Raw genomic sequence first — 26,774 nt, forward strand, 5'->3', positions numbered from 1 at the left:
GGTTATAAATAGGGATCGACCGATATATCGGTCGGCCGATATTATCGGCCGATATTCGCGTTTTTTACGTGTATCGGTATCGGCCGATACGCGGCCGATTTTCGCCGATATTTTTTTCGCCTTTTTTTTTTATTTTTATTTTTTATTACTTGTTCTACCTCACCTGTTTTTACTATTTGTTAAATATAGTTTTTTATATTGAAGTTCAATAAATGTTCCTTTTTTTTAAATTGAGACTTGTAACATTTGTTATCAGTCTAATTTTTATGATTGAGGGAGCAAAAAAAAAAAAAAAAAAAAATAGTATCGGCTCTAAATATCGGTATCGGCGTATCGGCGAAGGCTGATGAAAATATATCGGTATCGTATCGGCCCTAAAAAATCTGTATCGGTCGATCCCTAGTTCTAAACCAACGGTCTGGTATTCAGCTAGCCCTGAGGTGATTTAAACGCTGTTCTAAACCAACGGCCTGGTATTCAGCTAGCCTTTTGCAGGTAAAACACTGTTCCAAACCCGACGGTCTGCTTTTCAGCTAGCGCTGAGCTGATAAAATGCTTTTCTAAACCAACGGTCTGGTATTCAGCTAGCCCTGAGCTGATAAAACGATGTTCTAAACCAAAGGTCTGGTGTTCAGCTAACCATTGGCTATTATAACAATGTTCAAAACCCAATGGTCTAGTTTTCAGAGGTTTTGAGCAGCTAAAACACTGTTCTAAAACCCAGTGTTCTGCTGTTAAGCTAGCCAATGGCATAAGGTGAGCAGATGGGCCCATTGTCTGAGGGCAATCGCAATTGTACTTTTTTGGTGGCCTATCCCCAGGTTTTTAAATGGCAAAGTTTCTAGCTTGGTCATGAAATGTTTCTCGAGCATAGTTATCAGTCCCGGGTCTATCTCTGGCCTATTTTATGGATGATTTTCAAATGTCCATGTGTCATAAAACTAAGGAGAAGGGTATTGTACTGGACATCCTTATATCAAGACTAACAAAGTGTATAGAATGTGAATGATAGACTGAGGGCAGGACTGAGGGTGTGGAACACATTCAGCGGCAGAATGTACCCGCTTACCATGTATCATGGCTGCAATCGTATTGTATGATAAAACCGACATTGCACACATTACTGTAGCCCTGCATGCGCGTTGTAATGTTCTGAGAGAGGAAAGACCCCTCCATGTTGCTTCTTGTATGCCCCTTGCTAATGAACGCTCTGAGTCATCAACTACACTGTTCACCAACATGCACTAACTCCTCTGGCTGATCAGATGTGTGTGTGTGTGTGTGTGTGTGTGTGTGTGTGTGTGTGTGTGTGTGTGTGTGTGTGTGTGTGTGTGTGTGTGTGTGTGTGTGTGTGTGTGTGTGTGTGTGTGTGTGTGTGTGTGTGTGTGTGTGTGCTACTCCCAGCCAAGCAGAATCACTGGGATGTATGTTTCATGGAGTGACATTTGTTTGATACATGCATTCCAGTCAAGGGTCCCGTACTTCCTTTCCCCTCTTTAATGTAGTTTACTCTCTCTGTGCTCAACATATCAGCTCAGTATCAATAAATTATAATATATAATCCCTTCTGGTCATTGTAATATATAATCCCGTAAAATTCCTCTCAAAATTAGGTTTGTAGTGTTAAAGTGGTTGGAATTGGATAATTTTTTTTACCCTAGATAAACGTGTAGTCATTATGAATGAACATCAGTTAGATTTCATTAGAATGCTATTTCAATATTTAATAAATCTGTGATAAATATGGCTTTGCAATAAATATGACGCAGGTTTATAAATTTGTCAATATTTTGAAATGAATGTTATTTTTTATTTTTTAAAAGCCATTCTTCAAAATGACTACTTTTATTTATTTCAGGGGACTTTTATTTCATAATACCACATTTATTTCATAATGACATTCATCTATTTAATACCACATTTATTAAACAACGCCAATCTCCATAGATTTTTTTCAAACCGAATTATGCATGGATGAGCAAATTGTGATATTTGTGTCGCATTACATTCCAAAGGATTATTGTGACAATCCTATTATTGTTATTTCATCCCTGCACTGTGTTCTCTCGTCATTCTTTACAGCAAGTGTGCCTGAGATCTATAAAGCTATAATGACAAATGATTGTAAGCTATCGAAATTTGCCTGCAAGCCTTCGCTTGGAAACTCAATAAAACCAGACGTGACTTGTTAGCCTTGAAGCAGCCGCCTGCCCTGGTTTCGGAGCCTTGTTGGGTATTGTTCCCTTGATTTTAAAAAGAAAGGCAACCAGCCATTTTATGTTGTTGAACTTGGATGTCTCTGTGGGTTCTCTAAGGCATGGCCAGATTGCATGAAGACATGAACAGAAGTGTGGAAAGATGTTGTTTACAAGCCAACAGGGGAGTAACGTGGGTGGTGGCGGTGGTGGTGAGGGGCTGTGCTGTGTACGTTTTAGAGAGGGGTGGAGGAAAGCAGGAGGCAGTCGTTAGGATTCTGGCTATGTCATGAGCACAGAACTCACGAACAAGCCCAAACGTACAAACTAGCCCTTTAATGATGTAAAAGGCAATTCTGAGAAACGGGTCAAAGTAAGCTTGATTCTTTTATTAAAAAAAAAAAAAAAGAATCCTGGTGGACGCCCAGGTGGGGCTTCCAATCATTTAATTTGGGTCTTATGAAATGATTGACAGCCACTGATACCAGATGTTTTTTTTCTCTAAGTGCATTTAATTTATTGATCAGCGCCGGTTGTAAAGGGCATTTAAACAAATATGTTGTGAATTTGTCTTAAGGTCGTCGTCCATCATACTTGTGAGCTGCTCAATCCAACACACCCTCAAATAAAACTGGATGTCGCAGGGCAGAAACGGTTACCTCATTGCCTATAGAGTTCAAATATCATCAGATTAGATTAAAAGGGCCGGTATATAAATGTGACATTGTAAATGTTTTGTAAACGATTTATACCGCTCATTATCTGTAGATTGGATCAGATTTAATTATTGATTGAGTTAAGATTGAATGAATCAGACTCCAGCGTTGGCCCTGCACTACCTACCTCCTTGATGAATTGGAATTAGAGCGGTATCTGTCGAACCTACCTCCTTGAAGAGGTGGAATTAGAGCGGTATCTGTCCAACCAAAGACAAACTGCCAGATTCTCTTGTTAAACGCCCCTTCTGAAGGTCAAACACAGCCCTGGCAATGTGTTTGTGTCCATTTAGTTTTTCGGGTAGAGCGATGTTGTTACTCACTCCCCTTCCATTCCCGCCTGCTTCCATCAGGAAAGCGTAAAAACGGTTTCTCAGCGACACGGCAAATTAGCCGTCATCTGTCAGGCTGCTAGCTCAGCACCGTTGTAGCAGCGGTGCATGAAAAAGGTTTGTTTCAAAAGATTTGTTGCTCTCTGGGCCTCCGCTCTCTAAAATATGGTGGTTGTGTTTATGACACCTGGCGTTTCCAGCAGCAAAGTCACTCACCCGTGTTTGTACCTGTGCCTATTGATTGATCTGTGGGGAAAGAATAGCATTCCCTTGATTGAAAAACAATTAAAGTGTTTAATGAATGCCACGTTGCTCTACCGTGAGGAATGGGTATTCTACAAATATAAAATAAATAAACTGCAAAATAAAACCCAGTTACAGAAAACCAAATACTTTGAATGGTTCCAACAAGTGTATGAAGTATAAGTATATATATATCTATATTTGAGACTTTTCAATTGGAAGTGCCCATCGCTAGACACATTTCAGTTTGGCTTGGGAGTGGTGGCCTCAGAAAGGTTTTGCATCTCCTTTTGGTGAGACCCATTTATTTCATTAGGCCTGTGATGTCTTGATTGTGCCTGCTTGACCGGCCTTTAAAGAGCCAAGCTATTAGCCTACCTGCTGAGCCATGACTGGGGGGGGCAGCCAGTGGACGGGTGGTGAACTGTTTAACCTCCCGTCTCGCGTGCCATCATTTTGATGAGAACTTGATGCGGAAAGCGGAGACCTGTTCTATTTGCAGGATGGCTCTTGTCACTTTCATTTGCATTACCCCAGAAGACGTAACGGGATGCTGCGACCTGCATTAATCATGGCCATTTTCCTATGAATGGCACTCCACATACGGTGCCAAGGAACTGTGGTCTCTTAAGTATCAAGTTTTTTTTCTCTCTCTCTTAAACCAAACAATGCTTGATCATCAGGTTTTGCAGTCCTAAGCGGCTTCAATGTGTGCAAAGCTTTTCTTTGGAAGCCTTTGCATCCCCTGCATCTATTGTGCCTGATTCATGACCATGGAGCGGCTCAGAAGTCGTCTCTCTCTGACGGGATCGGCATTAACCACTGTCCTTGGCTGCTCCCGGGCTTTAGTTAGCAGCATGCCAGGACCGAGGAGGGAAAACACACAGAGGCAGTGTGTGGTTTGAATGGGATTTGCAGATCCTGTGGGTTTCGTTGCAAACGAAGCGCTGTAGGTGAAAGAGATTGGTTGCGGTAAACCCCCAACACACGCCTGGGGTGAACCGGAGGTTATCCTCCTCCACTTCAGCAAAATAATAATAACAGTGTCGTGTGGTGATTTTGCTGGGTTGCTTTTCCCATATTTCCCTAGGTGTTTGCCAAGACACTGTTCAACGTGGGCTCAATATGATTTTGTACTGACAGTTTGGAAGAATATTCCAAAATATTAAAATTTCATATTTGCTTTTAGCTATTTCTCAAAGTCAGAAACATGTTGTTTTCTTACACAACAGCAAACATCCTATAATGATACATTTTGTTAATTAATGAATGATAACACTTATTAATAATATCTTAATAAAACTAAGATATAAATGATGGGATACCCGTAGGAGTATTGTGGGGGGATCGTGTTCCTAACAACAAACCGCTAAAAATATGCAGCCTGTCTACCATAGCATCACAGCCAGCGCTGTTGCAAAGCATAGCAGGCGGCTATAGCTAGTGTCCTGACCCCCCCTCTCACAACAAGCACAGATCTTATATCCTGCTCTTGCTCCGACATCCGATACGCAGACACAACTATGCCTGACCTCTGCTGACGTGACACCTTTTTTATCTTGAAGGACGGCTCCGTTCTCTCCGTTTGGTTCCCTCTCTTTGGGCGCAGTATTCATTCCAGTCCGCTCTCTGCCTTGTAAGAGGAATTTAAGCAGGGCACGTACAGCTGACCCTTTGCAGTTTTCCATTCTGGACAGGCAGAGGTTGGATCTGAACAAAGAAAAAGCTGTGCCTCAAGATTCCTCCATTCTTCCAGCCTTTTGTGCGTTGCAGCATTCAAATGCTTACTTTGATCCAACACTGGGTTTCTGGTTTGGAGCAACACTTTGTCTTGAAAGTTCTTCCTTTAATTGCTTTGGTATCTTGGAGCAGATTAAGAATAGGATTATGTTAAGGATTTGTAGGCCATCTACAGCCTCTATTTGGTACATGCTTGTAAATTATCTAGAATGCGAGACGGGTGTTTGAGTTTGTTATGTGTGATGTGATCATCCTAAATCCTCCAGCTCATCTATCAAAAATAGTCTATACACAATTATAACAGGTAGCAGCCCCCTGGTTGGACTATCTTAAGTTATTCTTAATAGTGTGTCTGTTTTTAACTCGACCACACTGGCGTGTGTGTTCTATTGTGTGTTTGTCTAAGTCAACAGAGACCTCTCCTCATTGCAAGACGGATCATTCAGAAAATGTACTTTTATTAGTTTCAATCAATAAAACTAAATTATCGTGCACTTTTCTTGAAAAACTACTTTAGAAGGGGAAACAGCCCAATAGCACAACAAGAATGAGAGCCTCATATATGACACATATGAAATCGCCTGACATCAATCACCTCACGTTGTGTTTATTTTGATAACATAATTCTTTATTAACCCTTGGTGGAGAATTTGCCATATTCATTGGTAAATTAATTGCGTTGAGTCTACGTTAAGTTGAGCAGGTTAGGGTTGACTTTTAGGGGACCTGTACCATACGGATAACCGATGAAGTGGCTGCATATGCAGCAGAAGCAGCAGGCGTTGGCCTACTGTGAAGATGTATGGCCAGGGAAAGTGACTCCACAGGAAGGAGGAAATAATGTCAGCAGCATGGGCAGGGAGGAGCACCTTGGTGAATACTTGGAATACAGATGATGAAGAGAAGCGCATATGCACCCGGATGCACGCACATGCACAAACACGTGCATATACACAAACGCACACACATACATGCATTTACACACGCACGCATGCAGGCATATACACACACACACATACACAAATACACAAAGGTATGCCCTAGATAAAATACTCTATCCACAAAGGTGTCCATACGAACACAGTTAACATTAAGCTTGCACATTAACAAATGTTTTATATTTCTGAACGGATGGAGGACATGTGACAAGAAGTACTTATTTAGACTCTTTGTGTCTCTATTCCAGCTACATTTTTCATGTTCGTCTATTCACACACGCATGTGTGGTGCATGCGTTTTTCTCTTGATTCAATTCGGCGTACACGTCCGGTGACTTTTCACAAAGTCCCCTCTCTCCTTGAGCCTCGTCTAATGGAGTTCACTGACTAACGCCACGTGAAAACAACGCAACATCTGCTGCTGCCTCTCCATGCCCTCCATGCTCTATGCTTTCTGCTCTTCCCGGGCTGCTGCTGCCTGCCACCCCTGTTCTGGGGGTTGAGCTGCAGGACCCTGGGTTCTGCTTGGGCCCTGTAGCTGTGGAGGGCCCAAGCGCAGGGTGTCTTGCTGCGGGGGGAGAGGTTAGCAGATCATGGGGCAGGGGTGGAACAGTGCTATGGGTGGTTCTGCACAGTGGTCCCCCCCCCCCCCCCCCCCCCCCGCCAGAAAGATTCTGCTTCATACATTTTTTTCTGTGATTTTTCTGCTGGTCAACGACTCTTTACAGTTCAATATCTTCTTTGTGTTCTGTACTGAAGTAGCACTGCACTGTGAAAGTTGTTTTGGTGGAGTCATGAGAAGTGGTAGACCTTTTCTGAAGTGATGCTAGGCACATACTTTCAATAAACCACAAGTTACTGTGTACACTTGACTTCCCTTGAGGATCAACGCTAAAGTCAAGTTCCTTCATGATTGCGATTTATTTAATTGTTTTTGAGTGGGGAACGCTATATATAAGACCTATTTGATTACAAAACATCTGTCCAAAGTGGGCCCAAACAAGAAGGATTAACAGCGTTATGCAATTCAATTCACTGCTCTGAAAGGTGTACGGATTTAAGCGTGGACAAACGGATGCAGATTTAAAACTTAACTGAAGTTTGATCTTCTTCGCAGGTATGTTATGAGAGAGAAGGCTGTGGACCTAAAGAGAACTCTCTGATAAGGCGACACTTCCCCTTCCAGCAAGCAGAAAAGTAAGTTTAAAAAGACCACCCTTTTCTATAGTGTATCTGTGTTTTTTGACTCCCAACTGGCTGGTTAAAAACCGGGACAAACAGTTGGTAATTGCAATGCTTTGTGCTAATTATAAGCATCGGTCCATTGGCTGAAAGATCTTCACATTATTCTAGGTTTTCAGTGCAGATTGTTTAAGTTTGTGTAGCAGATTGTCTAACCCCTGATGTCAGTCCCAGTCACCCTGAGTAAGTGGAGGGCCTCCCTCCCTCTTCAGTCGTCCTCTTAATGTCCACTTCTGTGTTATTACTTTGGGCTACGGGTCACATGGATGAATTCTCAAATGATTGCTTCAGTTTTGGTGCTGTTGGAACAGGACGTAAACAACGTGAATCCTCAGCCAATTCACTTCTTAAGTAAGCTTGTATTTGCCGATAAACCATAACTTTGAGAGCTGGGGGTTGAACCACACGTTGACATGCTAGGCACAGAAAAAGTAACGGATACAAAGTAATGAGGGAATACCTGATGGCATATAAATCCATTTCGTACAAATACTGCTACAAATGTAAAAAATGTATCTGACCCAAGTAAATTGAAAGGTCACAGGTGCCACTAATCCGTTGGCAGGGTTGAAATTTGTAATTTGATATTTTATCGATAGAGTGCAGCCCTGGACTGCATATTTATTAAGAATGATGCTGCGCCTCACTGGCAGATCGTATTGTAATAAGCAGAGAAGCAATACCACCAGGTGTACCTAGCAACACACTGCGCACACATCATTATCTTTTTTTTCTTTGGATATCATTTCAGTTTCCGGTCATTTGAAAAGAATCGCTGAATAATACTTGTGCTATGCTTAGAGAACATTTCACTACTTGGGGGGAAAATAATTTGTATTCATGACTGGTTTTTGAAAGACAAAACCAGACTGGGTTTGTATGTGTGTTTGTGTGTATTTTCAGCTAGAAGAATACTTAATCTATGTCTCAAACTGGGTCACTTCTGAAGCCAAATATAGCATTGCGTAGTAATCAGATCCGTGTAGGGTAAGTCCTTGAAGACTTGTTTGAATACATGTTCCCAGGCGCATGCAAATCTTCCAGTTTCACCGAAACAGATTCACAAGTCTGAAGTTTGACTATTTCCGACCTCAAAGCGACTCCAGAATATTGTTCGAAGTTCTCCCGTATGTCACTTAGTCCTTTAATATAAAAAATATAAATCAGACGACATGGGAACAAGCATTTCCAAGTTATGCTTCGCTTGAATCAATTCAACCATCTTGCTAATGAAAGCAGCTATCAGTACACAGAGAATGTAATCCTAATCAGCTGCAGATAGGATGGGTTACTACAAAACCCAGCTTTAATGAGACAAAGATGGATTAATGTTGGCGATTATACATGTGATGGATGGTAGGATGCATGCAAAATGCCAAGCCAAAGACAAGTTTGGACCAGTGACTTTACTTTGTAACCTTATGAAAGAATTACTGTGCTGATTGAAGTCATTTATATGTGAAGCTCTCGAAACCATGGGGCACACACATGGGGAAATTGTACAGATTTATTTCTCCTTTAAGTGTGAAAAACTAAACTGAGAGATGTCTGAACACACAACAATGTGTTGGGTGGAAAATAAGACGGCAGCCATGATCTCTCTGAGTCGTGTAGATCCTGCGGTTGTTATTATGGTTTCACAGGTTCCTGGTTTGCAAACCAATTTTGAGTGGTGGATAATGGTAGATGATGTGTTTTCTTTTCACCACACATTGATGTCATTGCATTTGAGAGTGTTCTGTGTAGAATGAGATGTGGTTTAGTTTGGGCAATATTTTGAATGAGAATTTCTGATGAAAACCCACTTGTAACTTTTTATGAAAACTCAGTTTTTGAATTGTGTTTTAGCTGTTGGGATTACCTTGTTGGGATTTATGATGTGCTGGGATGAGGGGAATCAAAAACAGTAACTTTGCTACCTCCTGAATATTTTTCCTCAGCAACATCTAGGATAGCTCAATCATTGGCTGGGATTTCGCTCTGCTACCTTGGTTGCCCCTAGGAAAGGTTCCTTATGTTAAGGTATTTTCTGTAAAGGTTATATTGGAGATCTAGTCTAAAAAGGTAACCGGTACATTAAATGAAAATAAATAAATTAAAAGAAAATAAATAAATTAACCTGCTTGTATTATTCAGAAAGACCACGGTCTCTCACGGTCTCCCTGGAATTCTGACCAATCACGCTACATCTGATTGCTCATACTCTTCTTAGGAGATTAATCCACCTACTCATCTAGAAAACATCCCCCCAAATGAGACATCGCCCAAGTAAAAGACCACCCTTAAAGCCATACAGAGCTAAACACTCTTTTGTGTCTACTTTTTTCCAACCCAAATGAGCACACACATGCACCTACGCCCACACCCACTTACCAAGTCTGTACCTACAAACATCCATATTTAAATGTTTACACGGGCAGGATGCAACAAGAGCTAGATTTGTACACATGACCACGCACACAGCTGCTAAATCCATCCGAACACACATTCACGTTTTAAGTTAAATTAGTTTTTGTGTGTGCGTGTGTCACACTGTTGATGCAATGGTTTATTTTTTAACACTACCCTTGGCAGGGCTCCACTCTATTTTCTCTCTCACTTCCATTAATGTAATGACATGCACAATAAACAAACACTCATTCAGTTCTCCATACCTTATTTGGGCCTTTTAATACCGTGATGTTGCTATTCATATCCCAAGGCTGTTGTACTATTGATAGGTGGTTTGAAATATATATTTTATGCAGAACATCTCTTTACAATCAGGGCTCAATAGTCGGATAGGAGTAGCTCTTTGTTGTGCAGGGCTGTATCTGGACTACTCTCTTGTTCAACTCGTGTTCAAAAACTGATTGAGAAAAGGGTCGGGTAGCCATGCTTAAAGAGAAGAAGTTGATATAATGGCTGAAATCGAGCAATTAAGAAAGGTTATTCGAGAAATAATTGGTAATGGGTTCTAGCTAACCAACCTGGCTCAACTAGCATTGGCAAAAAGTAGTTTGTTAGGATCTAAAAAAGTGCTTGAATCCCTTTTTTTTGAAAAGTGCAGGACTTTCTTCCCAACGCTGGTGCTGATGGGTCTTACTGACGATGGGGTACACCCGTGAGAATGATCACAGCTTCTACATCGCTCTTTGACCGATGAATGATGAGTGCAGAGCCTTTGGTAGAAATAACGGGCTTATTAAAACCTAATTCCATTCTCTTTCTCTTCCAGCTTCATGGTCCATCGGCTCAAGACTTAGTAATATTTCCGGATCACTGCCGGTTCGGCTGTGTTGTGAATGAGAGCAGTAACATTGCCTGGAGTGGTAACGCCCATCTGACGTAAGACGCTTTCACATGGAGCAAGCAAACCGATTACTACACAATGCTGATAAGATGTCATTATCCGTGACTGTTTATCTTAATGTGCCAATACTCTTTGGTTGATTCGATAGCAATACCAGAAAATCTTTTTTTGGTTTGAAAACCAGCTTATTTTTTAAAAAAATGGCTGGAAACTGGACGACTCGGAAATAAGGGGGCTCGTATCAGTCTGCAAGGTTTTATAGTGGATGGGTTCCATAATTGTTGCATTACCGCCAGCTGTTAGACTCTCCCTAGGCCCATCTATTCCAACATAGCTATGCCTTGTGTGAAAGGGCCCAAGACAGAACGGTTCCTGAATGTAGCTGCATCTGTGAATAGGGAAAAATCACTAGCGTTGCCTGAAAGTTCTATGTGTTAAAGGGGCTTCAGTTAGAGGACTCATTTCCAAGATCTCTCAAATCCCACTTGCTTTATTTGAATTGAAGTTTCTTTGGAATATAATAACTTGCCTAGTAGACAAGGCAAGTTCCCATTGGAATTTTCTGTTTTCTGGGATCCTGTCAAGTTTAACTTAAAGCGCTTGCCAGGGGCTGGGTGTTGGATTCCCATTGAATGTAATGCACCTGTGGTCCTGTGTTATTGAACCGGTATAGCATACAGGGGTCTGGTGTTTGATTGATTGTGAAATGTTTGGCGTTCTGCCTTTGGTTCTATCAAGCTAGCTGCTAGAGCATGGCAGGGGTTGGGCACTTTCACTGGTGCCTCCCATGCCAAGAAAGTACACACTGGCGGTTTTGTAAGACACTCTGGATCCAAGTGTCAGGCAAATTTTTTTTCCCCATATCTGCTCAGCTAATAAAGAATGAGCATGTACATAGGAACTTGTATTCTCACTTTCTGTGCTAAGCTAAAACAGACTAGCATGTCTTCAGCAACATTGGTCCACCCCCCCCCCTCCCCCTCCATATCCCCGAGGTGGGTTTCCTTCCTTTGATGAACATACTAAAAATAAATGGGACGACCGTTTCAAATTGAGCTCTCATTACGTCCATATATTTATCCAAGTAATAACCTTCCTGGTTAAGTGGTATTCTGTAGCAGACCAGTCTGGTCGCGATGGGAGAGGCCACCCATACCAGATGGCCACAGTGGTTATGACCACATGTGGGGTTATTTTTAGGTTTTGCCATTATTGTAAATAGAACGTAAGATAGTTTGCCCTGAACCCATGAATAATGAGCAGCCTTCCTGGACCCAGCCGATAAGCTCAGAATTTAATCCTCCCTAACCGCGTCTTAATATCAGCAGGTGAGGAAATGCAATTCGTAGTATTTTACAGTTTTGTCAAAACTTAAATTATTGTTGAAACCTACTGAAGCTACTGGTATATGTCATAAGCATAGCTTTAACAGCTAAAAGATCAAACGGTTAGGGAAGCAACCGTGAACTTTCCTCATGCTAACCCGTTGAACCACAGCGTTCCAACGGCCAGTGTTATGATGTGCTGTTTTATTAGAACAGTAAGCACACCCATAGAATTTCATTAGGTTAATATTGTATTGCATAACAGCATGCAGTCACCGGCCCTCTGTCCAGACAGGGCTCTGGTTTCTGTCTGGTGCTTGGCTGTTGTATTGGCTCTGGCTGTCAAGTACACTGCTCACTGTACAAGACATCTAGTGTCTAGGCCTTTGGCGAACACAATCTGTAGATGTCTGTAGAAAGACTCATTAGGTTCAACCTTACTTTAAACATGCGTGACTTTTTTATTCCACTTTAAACATTATATTTTTGTTCTTGTTGGGTCGTGTGAAGCACTTTGTATGTTGTGTTGCATGAATAGTGCGTTACGAATTGATTGCAGGCGAATGAAGGTCACGCACGCACACACTCGGACACACATCTAAGACGTGTATCTCCTTGACAGGAGGCAGATGGAGGTAGCAACAGGGTCACTGTGTGCTTTGGAACCAAGGTTGGGGTACGCAAGCCAGCCTCCCCCCGCCCCCTCAAAACAATGTGCTCATTCAGACACAACCGGAACGTGAGGGCACTGCTGCTGGTGCTATCGCTATATGGGTGTAGCGAGGAGCGGGTCTGCTCTGTATCCAGGCGACGTCTGTTAGCCTCGATAGGATGAGGACCAGCCTGGCCGTGTCTGGAGCGGTCATTTAGCACACTCAAACATGACGTTGTTTAGGCTGCTGCGGTGGAAAGAGCCAATCTTGTCGAAGATGAGTGTGCTCATTGGACACGTGATGATGGCCGGGTGTTGTTATTAGCGCTGGCGGCGCTACGAAGGCACTTCCATAATGGATGGCGACAGGCGAGCGCTGACACAACCTCACCAAACTTGGTCACAGGAGCGCACGCGGCCACAGCTGCACACATACTTGTGCTTGTGTGTAGGTAGTACACATACGCACACACATACATTACGCACACACATATTCACACATGTAGGCTCGCCCATGAGCGCAAAACACAAACGATGCTTATCCATTAAAAAAAAAAAAAAGGTTTGATTAAGATTTAAGCTTAAGCCTAAAAAAGTTAACAAAATTGTACTTTACTACTATGTTTTATCATAAAAACATTGCTGCTGAACTGTGTGTGTGTGTGTGTGTGTGTGTGTGTGTGTGTGTGTGTGTGTGTGTGTGTGTGTGTGTGTGTGTGTGTGTGTGTGTGTGTGTGTGTGTGTGTGTGTGTGTGTGTGTGTGTGTGTGTGTGTGTGTGCGCGCGCGCGCGCATAATACCATTGGCATTTCACACCGCTAGTCCGAGTCCTCCGTTTGAACTCCAATAGCTGTGTGTGAACACCACATCATTTCAAACCACCTCGGCTCCCCATTACATGGAGTCTTTCATCTCCGGGTCCTTTACCCCTGCTAAATAAATAAACACTAAAGCACTCACTGGGGTTTACAACCTCCGCACACCACCAAGCTCCGCTACTCAGGCTGTATTATCACATCCACCATATCTCCCCATCACCTCAGCTGCCATCATCGTCGTTGTCGTTGAAATATTAGTCTTGACTCTCATATAGAATTATATACAAATGATATAATCCTTGTTTAGATAAATACTAGTCAATTGAACAGGAATTCGAATACATTCTCCTTGGACCTGTAGTTTTGCTGCCTGTATCTTCCCATGATCATGCTCTGAATTTAAACCAAATATTTTGGTCTCAAGACGTGTCCTAAAAATAAGTTATTCTTCATCAGTTGTCATAGTCTTCCTCCAGGGTTGGCTATTAGTTAGGGTGTTAACGTCTGCATCCTACCTGTGGACATCCTTGAGCAAGTTCATCTAACCCCCTACCTGCTCATTAATGACATGTATCTGAGATTAATTACCACAACAAACATGGCGCAATGTTCAGCAGAGCATAGTGTACTTTGCCTACACCTTCATCTTAAACATGTAGGCTCTATGAAATTAACTTAGAACATAAAACTAACCTCACATCGGCATGAAATCAAACCCTCTTCTCTAAAAAAGGCCTGTTACATGACATAATGGTACTGCTGTGAATGATACATAAATTGAATGCGGAATTCGTACATATTAAGCCTTTTGAGTAATTTAATTAATTAATTTGTTGAATGTAATTATGTATATATGCATTGCATATTTACTTAAATATACACCATTATTTTGAACACTTCACTCATACCCATTTTTCTTAACAAATGTAATCAGTACTATAAATGAAGGCATTCCTATAACTTTTCATGGTGTTGTTAGATTTTAAAATGTTGTCATTGTTTTCAGTCTTTTCTTACGCCCGCCTCAACCCCAATAACCAGCCCTGTTGACGGGCTGCTGTGACCACCCCAACCCCCTCCAATCAGATTACATGTTGAAAGTGGTCTAATTACAGCTGGCTCTGATTAATGGGCAGGCCATAATTAGGGCCTCAGAGAGAGCGGGGGTGAGTGTGTGTTGTGTGTGTTGTGGATTTGCGCAGCGCTGCGCTCCACGTGTTCGGTGTTAAGCGGGAGGGTGTGGTGCCGCTACACACATCTACTTTTAGAGATTGTGGTTCAGGGTCGTGTAAATTGCCTCTGGTTATTTCGGTCTTGCGATGGAAAGAAGGCACACGATGCGGGGGCAATGATCAGCTACAAACGGTAAACAACACTCACAGCAAATCTTTGAGCTGGCCTCTGGAATATATGATACAATATAGACTTTATACTTTATATCGTGTGTGTTTCATTTATTTCTTTATTATCCATGTACACTGTTGTTTTTTATATTTTGTGTATATATTCTGTCCTTCCATACAGACAGCCCCATACTCAGGAAAAAAGCGATTAAGATAACATATGGAATCAACCAGCAGTAGCTACAGATAGCACTGATGTGATGTGACATGTGCTACAGGATCCCAGCACATGCTATGGGCAAAACCATATGCTACACAGTTTCCGAACCCAATCTGGTGTTAGCATGATCCCCCTGGTCATTTCATTACCTTATGATGTTGCCCTTAGCAGATCATATGAATTGTACTCCTATTAATTCAACAAGGGCCTTTGGGTGTCATAACCAATAATACAGGACATACAATACATACTTTTATGATACATTTTATGATTCATTCATCAATAACTCACAAAATGCTAGCAAATAATACGTCATGGCAACCAATTACATTATAAGACCTGAATTCAGAGAGAAACCAATATTGGCTCAGTTGTTTTCGAGAATGAAAAGGGTAGCTCTAGGGGAAGTTATTTACATATTTCTATAAAACATTCATTGCAATAACATTTGTTTAAAAAATGTATACAAATTTCTCCTTGTGGAACACTTTGTCATTGCACCATTTTGTTTGGTCTGGCTCATCCTTGGACCTGAAGGTCAAACCAAGGAGATTTGAGAGTGCCTAAATAGTCTCTCTCTGTCGTTGTGGAAACGCACCAAACACATTCATAAGCGAAGAGCAGAAGAGAGAGAATAACAAGAGAGGGAGAGAGACACCAGTGTCCCAGCACACACCTCCAGGCGCACACGGCTAATAGGATAAATACTGTATACCTTGGCTCGTGTTCCCTCTTTTGGGAGAAGGACGGAAACTCACTGGGAGGCTCACGATTCTTCCAAACCAGTTAGTCGCTGCAGGGAAGAGAAGGGAAGGATAAAGGCAGATTTTTTAAAATCGGCTCTGCTTTTGAATTTAAAATATCTCTGCTACGGTACACTTCCAAGTCATGCCAGAAATCTTGTTATTAAAAAAAGTGGGGAACATGCAGTGAAGGAAACTGCCTTGCCATTTTCCTTGGTAAAACGTTGAACTGGGTTTTAAGTGTTGCATCGTATTTTCAAAGATTGTGGTAAAGTGTGTGGAAGCACCCAGCTGTTTTCTGTCCTCCAAACAGTTTCATTTATTTTTCCCCCCCCTCCCTTTTCCCGTTCCCCTCGGCGGTTATGGATGGCTTCTGGTCCTGGAGCGATGTGACTTGGTCATGTTTTTCTCTGGGTTTGTTTAGCGAGGAAGTTTCAGCTGCCATTGTGCCAACTCGCCATAACAAGTTCAATGGAGCGCAAATTGTGTGTGTGTGTGTGTGTGTGTGTGTGTGTGTGTGTGTGTGTGTGTGTTTATCAGATGTTAGATGGACTGTCTGTCTGCGCGTGTCTTTTTCTTGTAAGCTGGGAAATGTAGGGAAGCAATCCAAAAGTATTATCGTTTGAGCCTCCTCTATTTTGTCCTATACTGTTATAAATTTAGTATTTTTTTCTAACAAATATTTAGAAACTAACTGTCACATTAGAAATGCAACATTGTTACATTTTAAAATCTATATTAAAATAAAATTTAATAAAAACAACAAATTAAAATATACTTAGTAGTTGGCATAATTTAGTTTCATGCCTCTAGTATTATGGGATGTTTGTTCCTATTCCAGTCCACCAAAGGACCCACCTTCTCTTCTATGGTCAGAAAACCGAATCCCACTTTGATTTTGATTTTCAAAATGTGGTCTTTGGCAAGGCATTCAGATCCTGGCTATATGTAATTACTTTGGCCCTCTTTGGTCTTTTATTGCTAGTGTATCTCTGCATCATAAAATAATCTCCCAATGGGGATGCTTGGCTTGAAATATTGATGGATATGAGGCGAGAGTGTGTAGGTCAGACTATATGCTGGGGTTAGCTGTTTGTGCTCGAGATAATACTTCTAGCGCATGTCTTTTCCCTGCCATCACAAGACATCAGTCAGCCAGAGCCAGGGGCTGTGAGGAACTCAACCAGAAGTGAAACTGAAAGTCAAAGTTAAAGGCAAGCAAGGCCACAGCAGTAGAGGTGGTTTCTCCCTTGAAGGTTATGGTATTTGAGTCATTGGGACGTTTTCACAAGGGTACAGAAAGGTACACTTACACTCTCATAGTATAATCAGATTTAGTGTATGCTACAAATGAACCCCCTAAGATGGCGCAATTTGATTGGTTCACAATCTCGGGATATTGGGCATTATCCCATCTTTGGGATCTCAAACTCGAGATATTGCATGATGGTCGTCTCGTCACGCAAAAAAACCTCCCATTAGCGAATAATTGTTAAATAGACACAATGTCTGGCCTCCTTTGGTAGTGTAAGTGAATTTCATTGCACATGGCATTGCCATCGCTGTTTTAGGGTCTGGTCAACTACAAAGTAAGAGACAAACCCACATAAAGTATGGTCTGGCAGAAACATTTGTTTACCACTTTGACTGTTTCAAAACGAAAACAACATGCTAAAGTGGAGCAGACACTGCAAGCAAAAAAGGGGAAAATAAAGGCTTATCCACTAGGCTAAGCTACTTCTCCCACTGGTCACGCTGGTGAAAAGCTAAGCTAACTTTAGCAAGGCTGGGTTAGCCACCTCTGGGCCAAAAGACAGGCTGGTCCCTGGCAGGAGCACGCTGGCCAATCTGTTTCCGTAAAACCCTTGTCAGGCCAGGACTCGTCAAAGGCCAGTTCCTTGTGGCTTCCCTTCTGGTGGCCAGGGTTATGCTCATGTCACAGCCAGTGTATGTGTAGCCCTCAGTCATGTGTTTGTGCTAAACGCATGTTCTGTGTGTTCGCCTGGGTGTTATCTTGACCGACATGCAATGGATCTCCGCCTGGCCCTTTCCCATCCAATCAACTTCAATGCATTGGATTTAGCGTTTTTTTGGCAATAGGATTTGTTTTTGTTTTTCTACGTGTGACCTATTTTAAGTTGTGAAATAAACAAGAAACATACATTTTTAAATGGTAAATGGACTGCATTTATGCACTGCTCTTACAACCATTGGTAACTCAAAGCGCTTTACAATAGTGCCTCACATTCACCCTTCATACATACATTGAAACACCGGCGGCGGTGTCGACCATGCAAGGCGACAGACGGCTTGTCGGGAGCAGTTGGGGTCCATTGACTTGCTCAGGGACACTTGGCTAAGAGGAGCCGGGGCTCGAACTAGCAACCTTCCAGTGTCGACCCTGTGACACATGCAGCCATACAGGGTTACTTATTGTGTAACTTGTTTATCGAAGATCAACGCTTTATCTATTTCCTTCATTATACGATAACTAGTTTCATGTATTTCTGTTGCTACTCTGCAATTTCTTGCATTTTTTTTACTCGGTTGTGCAGCATAATTACTTTAGTTTTTGTCGTTACTCCGGCTTGATTGTATGCTGTTGCTGTGATCGTTGTCAGCCTCACTTGGAAGTCACTTTGGATGAAAGCATCTGCTAAATATAAATGTGTTTCTTCTACTGCCCTGTACTTTTCGCTGTGACACTGGAATATCCCGTCTGGGATTAATAAAGTACCAGCTCAATTGATCCTATCTTATGAAAGCTGAGCAAATCATATGCGCGTATTGTAGCGATAACTGTGGCGGTGGCCTAGTTTTGGCGCTCTCCTCACTTCATGTCACCAAACGGCAGATCCAGCTTAACGCCAAGTTTCTCTCCATGGGTGACCAAGGTCGAACTACATGCACTAGCTTACCGTGGGTCTTTTGAATTAACCTGGCTGTGTGAAAAATGGCAGCCTAGATCAACTGTCATGAATCTGTAAGTGTGGGTAGATGATGAAAAGGCTCAGACCTCATTGTCTACAGTCTATGTCCGAAAAAAATAGACAAAAGTTTCTTGTAAATAATTAAATGATCAATAGTCATCAATGTTGTATTTTTTTTCTTACATTTGCATTTTCTATTTTGTCATTTCTTTTTTTAAAAGGTTGGCAAAAATGGACTTGAATGGCTATTTCAGAAGGGATCACCGACCCTAGAACAACTCCCCCTGTGTGCACACACAAACACCACGCACGAACAACACATACCACCGCTTCAAATTTCCATCCAATTATCTTCCATTATAAAGTTTGCTTGAGTGCATCAGAATTGGTATTAATTACCGCGTGTGTGCCAAACGTAGCACCCTAGAAGCGACCAGGTCTTTAAAGGAGGCCAGCATGTCAAATGTTGCTAATCGGCAATCACTCTTTGAAGACCTCTGCATTTCTCCCCCTTGGTGGGAATGTCCTATGAGCCCAGTAACCAGGCCCCATTTAGATTCTCCAGGCGTTCTTCTCAGTGTGATAACAAGTTCAGCCACCCAGCCTGAGCTTGAGTTGGGCAAGCCTTTCAACCCGACATCACTGAAATCCAACGTTGAAGTCCGAAAACTGAAAGATTCAGTTGGAACCTGACCTCTCTGAGTAGAAAAATAACCCATTATTTAAAATAGGTTGACTATGGGATTCAAACAAATTGTTTGATAACTATTTAAAAATAAATGCAGCAAGGCTCAACTCATTGGTCAGGGTCATCCACTGAGGCTGACCCTGACCAATGAGACTATGAAAGAAGTTTCAGATGACAAACTGATTCAGAAGTGCAAGAGAACCCTAATTTATCACGAACAACAAAGGTGGTTTGTACATTGTGAACATTTCCATTAACACCTTGCCACCCAAAAAGAAAAACACACAGGAGCTATTGTAGATTACGGAATGCAGGTAAAAGTAAAAAACTATTTTTTGTCTTGTTTAAACACTGAAACGGGCAGAACCCTTCATTACTAAGAATGCAATTGTTTGCCTGCTCCCCATACCACGTTGAGGTTCACACATGGCAGAGTGGAAGTGCTACCATGTTAAAAAACACGTGGGAATAATTGTATTGAATGAAAGTGATACATGTTTATAAAATCCTTACATTATTAAACCAATCTGAAATTGAAAACAACCTGGATCCGACTAATATTTGCGAAGATCAGTTCCGAACTGGCTGACTCTGCCAGGAAGACTCTGGTCCAGATGGGATCGTACAACCGTTTCCAGCTCTACAACCAACAAATGTTTAGGCCCGAGATGTCCTTGTGAGATAAAGGGTGACGGTCTACAGGGGAAACTAAAAGAAGCACTCAAGTTTCTTATCATCTGTGTTGAGCTGTCATTTTCGATTTCATCCAAAGACGATGCTTTCTGGCATGTCAGTCAGGAACGGGTAGGGGTTGGGGCATCTTGCCCACAGATGCCTACAGATTTGGCTGTCGACATTGGGCTTTGAACCCAGAACTTCTGAGCTTGGGGTCAAACACCATACCCACTAGACTAGCACTGCCGAATTGAATTTACTTGAGAGTAATATTCGTATATTTGCTTTTTTTTGTGCAGCGATGCAAATGCATGTACAAAAGTAGAAATGTCGCATCGTTTCCCTTTGAGCTTTAGTGGTTGTTTGTGTGTCCTTGACTGGAGCTTCGTAACAGCGTTTGTCTCTCACCATATCCATTGAGTGGGTGGAATCAGTGGTTGGAGGTCAATTATGTTTCCCCCTGCGGCAGTTAGGAAAGATCTATATGTTCAAATATATGTAATCAACGTGCTCGCTGATTGCCCGACCAGGACACTGAACACACACACACACACACACACACACACACACACACACACACACACACACACACACACACACACACACACACACACACACACACACACACACACACACACACACACACACACACACACACATATAGACAGAGAACACACACACACATAGACAGAGAACACACACACACAGACAGAGAACACACACACACATAGACAGAGAACACACACACACAGACAGAGAACACACACACACAGACAGAGAACACACAGATCAGACTCACACTCACACTCAGACACACACAGATCACACTCACACTCAGACACACACACACACACACACACACAGATACACACAGAGACACACACACTCAGACACATACTCAGACACACACTCACACACTCACACAGAGACACACACAGACACACAGACAGCCAAATGCAACCTAAGATCATTAATTAAATCAATACTCTTCTCTTTTAGATCACCAAACTCCACGGCCTGCACTGGCTTCTGGAATCACTGACCTCAAAGAGAATACATCAGACACGCATACGCACGCACACACGCACGCACACACACACACACACACACGCACAAACACATGCACCTGGGCCCCAGCTGGCTGAACAGGCTGTTATAATAGCCATGCTGCTTGGACAGCATTGATCCAAATAGACTAGGCTTTTCCTCTCTTTCCAATTGTGGCTCTATTAAATTATAAATGAGTATAAATGGGAGTTGTATATTTGTGGTACCTGCTTTGTGAAGTGATGAATGAGCTGATGTGATGGGATTACATTTTCTCCACCCCATAGTGGCTGTGTTTTTCAACATGTCATTATTTTCCCATTGCTGTCTATCTATCATTTTCATTTCATGTATTTCATGTATTAATGACAACACAGAATAATTCAGAATCTCTTTCCCTTGCTCTGCCTCTCTCACTGCGTTTGTGTGTTCACCTTAAAGTAGCAGTATGCCAGTAGAAGGGATACGTCCGTTATCGCGTGCGTACAAGATTTTCTCTTAGGCTCGCTCTAATTTACTTCATATTTCTCTGTGAACTCATTGTCAGGTCAACATTACGTCAAGCACTGACCTTTGCAGTGAGAACAAAACCATGTTACAGAAATGTTTGTTTGGGGAATTATGTTCACCACCACCTTCATAGAATAACAATCCACACTTAAGATACTATGAATGCTTTCTTTAAATATAAGCATAAAATGAAATTACTTTTCAACATTTGACTATAAATGTGATGTGTTTTTTTTACATTGATAAGCATTATATCATAGCATTATTTATCCATTTCCAAATGAAATAAGTAGAGAAGTTCATGACCCATATAGATATAATGATCGTTGTAAAAAAAGAAACACCCACTTGCTTGTGAGACTGCGTTCGCTCTCCCTCTACTTCACATATTATTTGGATTTCATACATTATCTTTTTTTTTTACATATATATACCACCTTTACCCACTACCACATACTTGGTAAAATTGCAGCTAAGGCATGCATATGCCTTTGTTTGTCTGAGCTCGGCTAGGATACACTAACAGGAGTCCTCAGTGTATTTCAGTCTGGAGGCAGACATATTTTCTCCACCAGATAGTGGCTGTATTTTTCTGAATATGTATTTGAAACCTAACACATTTAAAATACAAAATCCTTTGTGTCCATTTTTAGCCTAGCCTATTTGTCTATCCGTCAAATTTTCTCCAGATTAATTTTTTTCTGTTCCATTTTCCAATTTGTACAATAATAGTGCAACTATATATATTTATATGTACACACCTCTTTCTCTATATATCTATATATTTAGACACATGCGTTATAAATGAACGTTTGACATAAACATTTGTAACATATTTCTACACAGAGATCCCCGACCGATCAAACATTGATCAATATTATCAATGTGTTTCATTATTATCAATGTAGTCAAGTCGAAAATACTTCCTACTGCACACTTGCTTTTTCCAGCCATTATCTCTGTGGAGAGCAGAGACACAATTTGCATAGCAAATTATCACTGATGGATCTTCTATTCTGTGCTCTGTGTATGTTGGCAAAAATAACACATTTTCTGTCTGACTCCAATGCTAAAGCTTCTATTTAAAGCAATGAAACTGCTTTCAACAATATCAACTTAAAATTCAATATTAACCACGCTATATGAAGGGGGAGAGTGCAGTTGTTCTTATTGTAGCAGCTGCAGCAGTTAAGGAAGGATACATTGAGAGTTTTCTTATATATATATATAAATATTGTTTGAGAAATTCAATTTTTTTTTTAATATATTTTTTGAATTTTACATAATGTAGTTGTTGTGTCTAGGTAGGTCACTTGACCTTCCACTTTCTTCTTTTGGACAAACCGTCTGTACAGAATTCCTGATTACTTTTCGGTAAGTGGCAAAAGAAATCTCGTTGGACTTTCGGTTCTTTGGTTCATTGCGGCATGGAAATGGACTGGACATAAACACATGTGACACACGCTAAGTGCAGGAGCATTTGCCACAGTTCTATGCTGACATAAATGATGTATAAGGGAGAATGCATTGACTGGCCGCAATGTTAGAGAGCGAGCAGTCCAATGATGTTTTATCATAATTTATGTGGGTCTCCACTGCCAGGTCATTGCCTTTTATTGTTTCAGTTATCTCAAAGGAAATTGTCGTTGTGCTACTATTCTTCTATTCTTTCCCCCGGCAAGACGTTGCCGAAATTGCCTTCAGTGCCTGCTGCTCATTGTTCTGTGCCTGCGACGATAAACTTGAACCTTGGTTGGGTGAGGCTGTTCATGAATGATGAACTGCAGCTCCGCCACCCCGAAAGGAGGCAGGAAATCCCCACGGACGGGCCAATAACATCGAATCAAATGTTCATTTCAAATTATCTTTTTATAGCCCATCAATATGTCTCGCTTCATTTACATTTACACATTCCTTCAGGTCCGCTGGGCTACACACACTGTAACAACCATCACCTCTCTCTCTCTCTCTCTCTCTCTCTCTCTCTCTCTCTCTCTCTCTCTCTCTCTCTCTCTCTCTCTCTCTCTCTCTCTCTCTCTCTCTCTCTCTCTCTCTCTCTCTCTCTCTCTCTCTCTCTCTCTCTCTCTCTCTTCCCCCCCCCCCCCCCCCCCCTTAATATCGTGCTCCATCTGGAAGGCGATAGTGGAATTGATAAAAATACTAGCAAACTCATGGGTAGCTTTAGTTAGCTTGTGCAAAGTGAGCTAATGTGAACGAGCGTGAACATAGTTAGCTAACGTGCGACGCCTCAGCTTACCAAAGTTTGCCCATGTGGCCGAGGTTAGCCAACGAATGCCAGGTTAGCAACTTATCCTAGATGAGCTGGAAGCTGGTACCCTTTAAGGGTTTTCTGCCGGAGGCTGTTGGCATGACACACACCTTGGCTAAATGAAGACTTGTGTGTGTGTGTGTGTGTGTCCTGGGTGCGAGCGTTAACAGCGAGGCTTTAAGGCAGTTAATAAAGGAAGTTAGAAATGGCTCTGGCAGAACTATGACCTAATTGTCTGCTCATGTCAAGCAGGCAGCTGTTAATGAGCAGCCTGCCGCTGCTAGTATACCCCCCCAACCTCCATGCCCCCCTCCATAACATTTTGTTAGTTTGTGCCATTATGTCATTCTATTTCCATTGCTTTCTCACTCGCTCTCTCTCTCTGACTCCCTGCCTCTGCCTCTCTCTTTCATCTTCACATTTTGTCAACCAAATTATATTAATGACAACACAGAATAATTTACAATCTTGCTCTTGCCTTTTTCTCTGCCTCTCTTTCACTGCGTTGTTTGTACATAGCAATAGCAGTTTGCCGCTGGCAGTGATATCATCAATTTAATTGTGAAAATTCGCAGATGTTTTTTGTTTGTCTAATGAGCTCAGCTAAGATACACTAACAGGAGCCCTGAGTGTGTTTCAGTCGGTGACGGAAGACTGCTGGTAGAGGAGAAAAGTAAAACGGCGTCTCTAGCCTCAGCGGTTCTTTCTGACAATGAACAGAGTCTCTCCAGTCCTATTAGGTAAGAGCTTCAGCAACCCCTTAAATCCCTCACCTCGCGTTCCATTAGTGTAGTCCCTGCGCTGACACCCAAGTGTGCCAAAGATTGAGGATTACAGATTAACTGTCTGCGGTCCGTTAGTTTGTCCACCGGTCTGTCCTTCTGCTTGTCTCCTTCTCCCTTCCTTCCTATCCCTTCCCCTTGCCTGTTAGTCTGCTTGTCCAGGCGTCCATGCATAGATCCCTCCTTCTGAGGGATCTATGCATCATCAAGGGCATTTATGTTAGATACCAAATACCCATAATGCATTGTGACACATTATAGAGCCCCCATTTGATGACTCCCTCTCAAGGCCTTCTCGCATCTGCAGCTGTATCAATACTGCTGAACACACAAACTCGCACACTCACGCACACATGCAAGGACCAAGAGCAGCAGGGTGACCAGTTTGGATTGATTGGCGTCCCTTCAGATGAACTGATGAAGTGCTCCGAGGAGATACGAAGAGGATGCCGATGATGATGAGGAGGAAGTCATTCCACTGATCGCTCTGGCGATCCAGCGGGTTCCAGCCGAAGCGAGCGTCAGAGTGGGCTCCGCTGATTACACGCTTGGCCACTTAAGAGGAAGGAATGGTAATTTAGGAGATGAGAGATAACCAAATTAACTCCACAGGCTCTTCAGCCTGTTTGTACAGCAGTTTTCCCAGGGATTGTTCCTCTGATCTAATAAATACCATTTCTGCACTGAATGAGATGGGGCTTCTCCAGCTGGGAGTCACTGGTGTGTATCGGGGCTGTCGGGTATCGAACCTTTGGTCTTCTGGTTAGGCTACAGGGTCTGATATCGAATAGCAGATTGTTACGTATTATGTGGTTATGAGCGGCAAAACATCAACTACATGTTGCCTAGTTGTTTAACCGAGACTTAACACATGTCCAATGGAACGGATGATGAGGATGATGAGGATGATGAAGAGGAGGGTGAATAGATGGCGATGAGGGCTGTAAGCAGGCACTGGGTTGATGATGGCTGCGGCTGATTAGAGGTCAGAAATAGACCTGAACCCCTCAGACATCCCCCTCTCTCCGGCCAAGCTCCGTCTTTAACGTTAACCTTCACTGCTCTCTCTCACTTTCTCTCTCCCATCTCGCCATCAGTATTTCTTTCTAATCTTTTTCCACTCTGTACTCTCTCTTCTTCGATCTCCTCATCTCTGTCTCTCTCCCCCCCCCCCCCTTCCCCTTGGCTCTTTCTCTCTCTCTCTCTCTCTCTCCTGCACTCTCCTCCTTTCTCCTTCCCACTCTTCCCCCTCCCCCTTATTCCCTCCCTCCATCCCTTTGCGCCCTCCCCTGCATCACAACTCTCCCTCCTCCCTCCCTCTCTGTGCCTCTTGTTCACCTTGAGTGCCCCCCTGGCTGGAAGCATGCCCTTCATATCCAGCTGTGAGTGTGCTTGTGTGCGTGAGTGTGTTGTCATCTCGTTGAGACGCTTGCCCCCCCCCCCCCCCCAACCCCAACCCCATGCTCTGGCTGTCCACAAGGACACGCACAGGGGGGGATGGGGGGTTGAGAAAGCTCTTATTTTTAGAACAGTGCAAACAATGCCCCCTCAGCAGAAACCCACTCAATGCTCGCTCAGCACAATGCTGGGCTAATAATAACATGGTAAGTAGAGCGGGTATACACGGACGTTAGAAGGAGCATCACAGAGGTCCAACAGAACGTTCGCATGATCACACGATGATCCAATAGGAGGGGCGGATGGATAACGGATGATCGATGGGTGCATGCATAGATGGATCGATGGATCGGTGCGTATATAGATGGATGGATGGATAATGGATGATTACTGGATGGATGGGTGCATGGATGGATGAATAGGTGCATGGGTGGATGGATGGGTGCATGGTTGGATCTGGATGGATGGATCCATGGACACAAACCAGACTAAAAGGCAGCATCCATCTTCATCTCTCTTACCTCAAATAACCTCAGAGCAGTGAGGCAGCAGTTAGACTCTGGTAGACAAAAAAATATCTGTTGATAAAGTCTTCCGGATGGAATAAGACACGACTTTTCAGTTTCTTTATCCGAAAATAAGCTGAGACCAAAACCCCATTCCACTTAATCTTCCCC

At 42.5% G+C, this 26,774-nt stretch overlaps 1 protein-coding gene across 4 annotated transcripts in view; it reads left to right on the forward strand.

Moving 5' to 3' along the window:
* adarb1b (adenosine deaminase RNA specific B1b) overlaps positions 1–26,774 on the forward strand; it is a 113,555-nt gene that overhangs the window by 36,618 nt on the left and 50,163 nt on the right. For 2 of the 4 annotated variants that reach the window (XM_030343230.1, XM_030343233.1), the window contains 2 exons: positions 7,282–7,361; positions 10,624–10,733. The gene's annotated coding sequence lies outside the window, so the exon portion shown is untranslated. The remainder of the gene's footprint in view (positions 1–7,281; positions 7,362–10,623; positions 10,734–26,774) is intronic. The other 2 variants (XM_030343232.1, XM_030343234.1) reach the window with 1 other exon arrangement.

Source organism: Gadus morhua, chromosome 20 (assembly GCF_902167405.1).
Source record: "Gadus morhua chromosome 20, gadMor3.0, whole genome shotgun sequence".
Taxonomy (NCBI): domain Eukaryota; kingdom Metazoa; phylum Chordata; class Actinopteri; order Gadiformes; family Gadidae; genus Gadus; species Gadus morhua.